This window comes from Myotis lucifugus, unplaced genomic scaffold, assembly GCF_000147115.1.
Source record: "Myotis lucifugus unplaced genomic scaffold, Myoluc2.0 scaffold_10, whole genome shotgun sequence".
In the NCBI taxonomy this organism is placed as follows: Eukaryota; Metazoa; Chordata; class Mammalia; order Chiroptera; family Vespertilionidae; genus Myotis; species Myotis lucifugus.
In genome coordinates this window covers 10,421,002-10,427,389 of record NW_005871058.1, presented here as the reverse complement: position 1 = coordinate 10,427,389, position 6,388 = coordinate 10,421,002, and positions in this window count along the sequence as shown.

The window sequence follows — 6,388 nt, the reverse complement described above, 5'->3', positions numbered from 1 at the left end:
GTCAGGGTCAGGTAGCAGGGTAGCAGGGTTGAGGGCCGCACTGGGAAGGAACCGCACTCTAGGGGGGTTGAGCAGCAAGCTTTGATAGTGGGTCATGCGAGCATTGCTCATCCACCTATCAGGAGGCTGTTTTAGGATCCCTTCAATGGCATGCGGGGTTGTGATCCAGATCTCCTGTCCCCGGGTCAGTTTGTCAGCATCCTTGACTAAGAGCGTGGTTGCTGCAATGATTCTTAGGCACGGTGGCCAGCCGGCGGCTACAGGATCCAGCTTTTTAGACAAATATGCTACTGGGCGACTCCAGGGGCCTAAAGCCTGGGTTAAAACCCCTTTTGCCACTCCTTTGCGCTCATCTACAAAGAGGCGAAAGGGTTTTGTAATGTCTGGTAGGCCCAGGGCTGGAGTAGCTAGAAGAGCTTTCTTTATCTGATTAAAGGCCATTTCTTCTGTCTCAGTCCATTTAAAGGCCTTCCCCTCCTTGGTGGCTTCATATAGGGGCCTGGCGATCTCAGCAAAACTTGGTATTCAGAGGCGGCAATAGCCAGCCGATCCTAGGAACTCCCTCACCTCCCTCCGGGAGGTGGGAGCAGGGATTTTCAAGACTGTCTCTTTTCTAGCGTCTGACAACCACCGCTGTCCGCCTTCCAGTATGTACCCCAGGTAACTCACCCTCTTTTGGCATATCTGAGCCTTCTTCGCAGAGGCCCGGTACCCTAAGGTCCCTAGGGTGGCCAGCAGATCTTTGGTCCCTTGCTCACAATCTTTGGCGGTATCGGCAGCAATCAGGATGTCATCTACGTACTGAAGGAGAGTGAGATTGGGGTGCTCTCTACTGTACTCACCAAGGTCTTCATGCAGCGCCTCGTCGAAGATGGTGGGTGAATTCTTGAATCCTTGGGGCAATCGCGTCCAGGTTAATTGTCCACTGTAGCCTTCCTCTGGGTCGTGCCACTCGAAGGCAAACAGGGGTTGGCTTTGAGGCGCTAGCGGCAGGCTGAAAAAGGCATCCTTCAAGTCTAGTACAGTATACCAGACTCTAGAGGGTGCCAGAGAGCTTAGGAGAGTGTATGGGTTAGGAACGGTTGGGTGTATATCCAGGATTCTTTTATTTACTTCCCGGAGGTCCTGGACTGGTCGATAGTCATTCGTGTGGGGCTTTCTGACCGGCAGGAGGGGGGTGTTCCAGGCAGATTGGCATGGAACCAGTACCCCTAGGCTTCGCAGTCTCCGGATGTGAGGCTGGATTCCCTTCCGAGCCTCCTGGGACATAGGGTACTGTTTTACTCTTATTGGGCTTTCTCCTGGTTTCAGCTCTACCAGGGGTGGGGCCCTGTGGGCGGCCAGTCCTACTCCTCCCGTCTCTGCCCAGGCTGTGGGGAATTCTTGCAGCCATCTATCCATATTGTTCTCTACTGGGGGCGCCCCCGGGTGTAGGCGATATTCATCCTCCAGTCTCAGAGTCAGAACCTGGATGGAGTGGCCTTCGCCATCGGTAACCTGAGGTCCCCCTTGTCTGAAGGTTATTTGGGCTCCAATCTTGGTTAGCAAGTCCCGTCCTAAAAGGGGGTAGGGGCACTCCGGTATTACCACGAAGGAATGGGATTCCCGGCCCGTTCCTAGATCTACTGTTCTTCGGGTAGTCCATGGATACTGGCTCATGCCAGTTGCCCCTTGCACCCAGGACTTTTTATTAGCTAGCTTCCCCTGAGATGTGCGGAGAACCGAATGTTGTGCTCCAGTGTCGACAAGGAAGTCAACAGGGGTCCCCTCCACTCTAAGAGTTACCCTGGGCTCGGGGAGGGGGTCCGAACCCAGACTCCCCTAATCACTCAGTCCTTCCAGCTCCAAGACCTCCACCCGTCTTGCTTTCCCTTTTATCGGCCTTCTTTGGGCATTCTCGGACCCAGTGCCCTATCTCTTTGCAGTAAGCACACTGGTTCTGTTGCAGCTTTTTTTTCCCACTCCGGGCGGTTTCCTTACCTCTTTCTTGGCCATCAGCAAGCTGGCGAAGGTGGCGGGTCCGCTCCTCAGGGGACTCCGTGGTGGTGGCTAGCAGAATCTTGGCCAGGTTTCGGGTCTGCTTGTCACTGGCAGCCACCATGGCGCGGGCTCGCCTATCCTCAGGGGACTCTCGGTTATTGAACACCTTCTCTGCCACTGCCAGTAAATCCTGTAAACTCTTTTCTCCTAATCTATCTATTCTCTGCAGTTTTTTTCTAATGTCCATGGCTGACTGGTTTATAAAACTCATGATTACAGCTGCCTTATTCTCAGGGGCTTCTGGATCCATGGGGGTGTAGGTGCGATATGCCTCCATGATCCGTTCTAGAAAGGCAGCTGGAGACTCATCTCTTCCCTGCTGTACGTTCCCTACCTTGGTCAAATTGGTGGGCTTCCTAGCAGCCCTACGGAGACCTCCCATTAGAGTCTGGCGGTAAACTGAGAGCCTCTCCTTACCTTCTGCCGTGTTGAAATCCCATTCAGGCCTAGTTAAAGGGAAAGAGACATCTATCTGGGCCTGGTTTGTGGTTGGATTTCCATCTACACCAGGAACCATCTTCCGGGCCTCATTGAGGATCCTTTCTCTCTCTTCCATTGTGAACAGAACCTGTAAAAGCTGCTGACAGTCGTCCAATGTGGGCTGATGGGTGAAAAGAACAGAATCTAGCAAGTCAATAAGTCTCCCCGGCTTTTCGGAGAACTTAGGATTCTGTGCCTTCCAGTTATACAAATCGCTAGTTGCGAAAGGCCAATAGAAATGGGGCTGGTTGCCATCCGCATCCGGGGGTCCAGCGGCCCGTAAGGGCAGGGTCTTGATAGTGGAGTCGGGTGCTGCGACAGACAAGTTCCCGCTGAGCTCTTTGCCGGGTGAGAGGCGGGCCTCCTACCGGAACTGGAACTGCAGCCACTCCCGGAACCCCGCCCCCAGGCACTCCCGGAACCCCGCCCCCCAGGCACTCCCGGAACTCCGCCCCCAGGCACTCCCGGAACTGCGTCAGCTTCCCGCGACAGGGCAGGATCAAATCTCTCCCGGCATCCTGTGGAAATGATATGGGGGAGGAAAAATTAACTCTTCTCCAGTTCCCCCCTGCAAAACCGGGTAGGGGGGAGCTGGAGCTGACGGCAGGGTGGTTTTTTTCTCCTTCCTCTTCTCCGCTTCCTGCAAGGCAAGAATGGGTTCTGGCTCCGGAGGGTGTGGAGGTAGGAAGGGCCTAAGCCAAGATGGTGGATTTTCCACGAGGTCCTGCCAACTAACAATGTAAGAGAGTTGACCAGGATGTCCCTCTTTGGGCTGGGAGACGATGTCCCTAACCAGGCGGATGGTGGGGAGATCGAAAGTCCCCTCCGGCGGCCACCCGACATTAAAAGTCGGCCACTCCCTGGAACAAAAGGCCTGCCACCGGTCCTTCCGAACCTCCGCACTGAGGTTGCTGGCTCTTCCCTCTACCTCTTTAAAATGATAGACCATAATGCTTAAAGGAGTAGTTTGAGTCTGTCCCATAATGTCTATCCAGTAAATCCACAAAATAAAACCAAAAAAACACAAACATAGACAACTAAGGGGCCCTAAAATACAGTATTCCAACTCCATGGACGCGAAACCAAAATAATCTTCCAACTCCATGGAAGTAAAAACCGAAAACGAAGCAAGGCTACTTCTATAGCCAGCGGGAGCTACCCACCTACAGACCTTCCGACCCCAGAAGCAAAGCTACTTCTACAGTCAGTGGGAGCTACCCACCTACAGACCTTCCGACCTCGGAAGCAAAGCTACTTCTCTTCAGATGGAGGGCCGGGGCGTCCCCCGACTCCTCCCGCCCTTGGTCCTCGTGCGTCCACGATCAATGTGGGTGAATACAGACTTCAGAAGTGAGCTCACACAGCACAGAAACAAACAGATACAAACATACACATACCGCGGTCAGCCAAGTCCTCCGAGCTGGGAGTCCCTGAATGGGGTTTGAGGATCGCGGAGGAGCCCCCAAATGTTATCCCCAGATTCCAAGATCCCCAAAATACCACACTGGGAGCCAGTTCGATGCAAAAGCAGAAGGTCCTTTTATTTGGGACTAGCTAGCCCGACTCTGCTCCCGGCCGGCCCCAGCAACAAGAACAGAGTCCCCTCCCGTGGGAAAAAACCGGCTTTAATAGGGGGGTGGCGCAAGGGGATTGTGGGCCCTGCCGATTGGCCAGGCGGGAGCCGGGTCTTGTTACACAGGATGTGGTCATATCTATGGCGCGCACTTCCCTTGATTGTCATTGGTTAGTTTAAAATCCTGGGCGTGGCCAGCAGAGGCCTGGGCTTCCGGGAAGAAGGCCACACGTGGCCCCAACATGGAGGATACAGGCAAGATGGGGGGGAGGGCATAGCTCTCGCCCTTTCAGGAAGAACACTGTTACTGGAAGTTGCTGTGTCTTTTTTTTTTTTTCACTCATCACATGTTGCTGCAAAAGGTGCTGCAAACGTTGTAATCCTTCGCTGATCATATGGGTGACTTTGATGCTGCATTCCATGGGATGATCTTAGGCCATAAGGTTTGTAAAATAAGGGTTGCTTGAACACAAGCACTGCGATACCACAGCAGTCTGTCTGGTAACCTAGATGGCTCTTATGTGATTAGTAGGCGGTTAGCACATACAGTGTGAATACACTATATCCTCTTTATTTCCTTATTTCTCCTGTATGAGAAGATGGATGTTAGTTGAACCTATTGTGGCAATCATTTTGCAATACATGTATATCAAACCTTCATGCTGTAAAGTTTTGTTTCTTTTGATGCTTATGTGTCATTTAACTTGTTTTTTAAAAATCTTCTTTTTCTGCCCTTCCCATTTTTTTTAGTAAGGGACATTTTTTTAAATTACCTTTGATCTCCCCTTACATAGTTAGACTTGGGCTTTGTCATTTATAACAACTAATCCTAATTAAAATAGAGATGGTTTTGATTAGAAAATGAACCAACAAAAATACAATGAATACCTATATAATAATTTAATCTCTGTCATGGTGCTATAGTTCAACATTATCTAATGTTCTATCCATAACAGAGACAATATTTTTTGCAAGGGAAGTCTAACTAACATTTAAGAATAGTAAAATGAATGAAGCGATTTTTTTAAGAACTAGGGCAGTGAAATTGAGAAGGTAAGTGTGAGAATTAATGATTGTTGTGACAGTTATCATAAAGGTGAAAACATAGTAATTCTTCAGACCATTGGAGATAAATGTCATTAAATAACTATTGTTAATGGGATTATGATTTTAGAAATTTTCCCATTATAATAGAAATTCCATAATGAGAGTATAAGGAAAAGAAGTATGTAATACCAGGATTCAGTAACCTGATTAAGAGTAGAATTTAAACATCTGAGATACACCTAACAAGGCCTAAGTGTTCAGTGTTTGTGATTAAAATGTAAGTTAACAGCATGGGTGGTGAAGTCTTTTGTCCTCCAATATCTTTTCGAATAAGAAAACATCTTCTCAGAGGCATTGCCAGTGGGGATAAAGTACAGCACGCACTTACCAGCCCAAAGTATCCTACATTCTTGAGGTGTTTGATGTTGTAAACCATCTTCACAATAGCCTAAGTGTAAGAATTTCCTGTTCAAACTATAAGTGACATATTTATGAGAAATGTACTTTTTCCACTCATGATTCACTGTGAACCTTCGCGGGGCAGTCTGTGAAGACCACAGGTATTCTTTGCTCACTAGAGAACCTGGTCTCCCAGTGAAGGATACAGAAGGTATGTGCCTCTATTCTCCTGTGTCTCTGTTAGCCCATCTCATGTAGTGGGAGATTACAAATGCTAGATGTGATGCCAGGGAGGTACAAGTAAGATAGAATCAAGTAAAAGAGAACATTGGTATCTTTATGTAAATAATTTGGGGCAAAAAATGAGAAGAATAAACTATGAACTATGTTGGTGTATATCAAACTATTCAAATTCTTGCCTGTAGAGAATGAATCAAGTGCATGCACACATGCGTAATTGATGTGTTAAGCAAAAACAATTTAAAGTAGAATCCAGCAAGAATCACCACAATGAAAAGTTATTTTTATTTTATTTTATAATCAATATAGGTATAACTTATATTTAGCCCAGCCTTTAAAAAGAGATTGTTAAAATGAATTCTCTGAATTACAGCAGTAATCTAAATATACACTTATTTAGATTAAACGAAAGCAGTTAGCTTTTAATAAAAATCAGGATTACGTAGCTCCCATAAAATGCAAATTTAAGCTTAATTATAAACAATCAAAGGACATTTTTAAAAATTGAACAAACATTGGGAGAAGCAGCACCACACTGACAAAGAGACACTTGTTTAATGAATTATGTTACAGCATAATAAATAAATATATGCTACTTAATAAAATTAA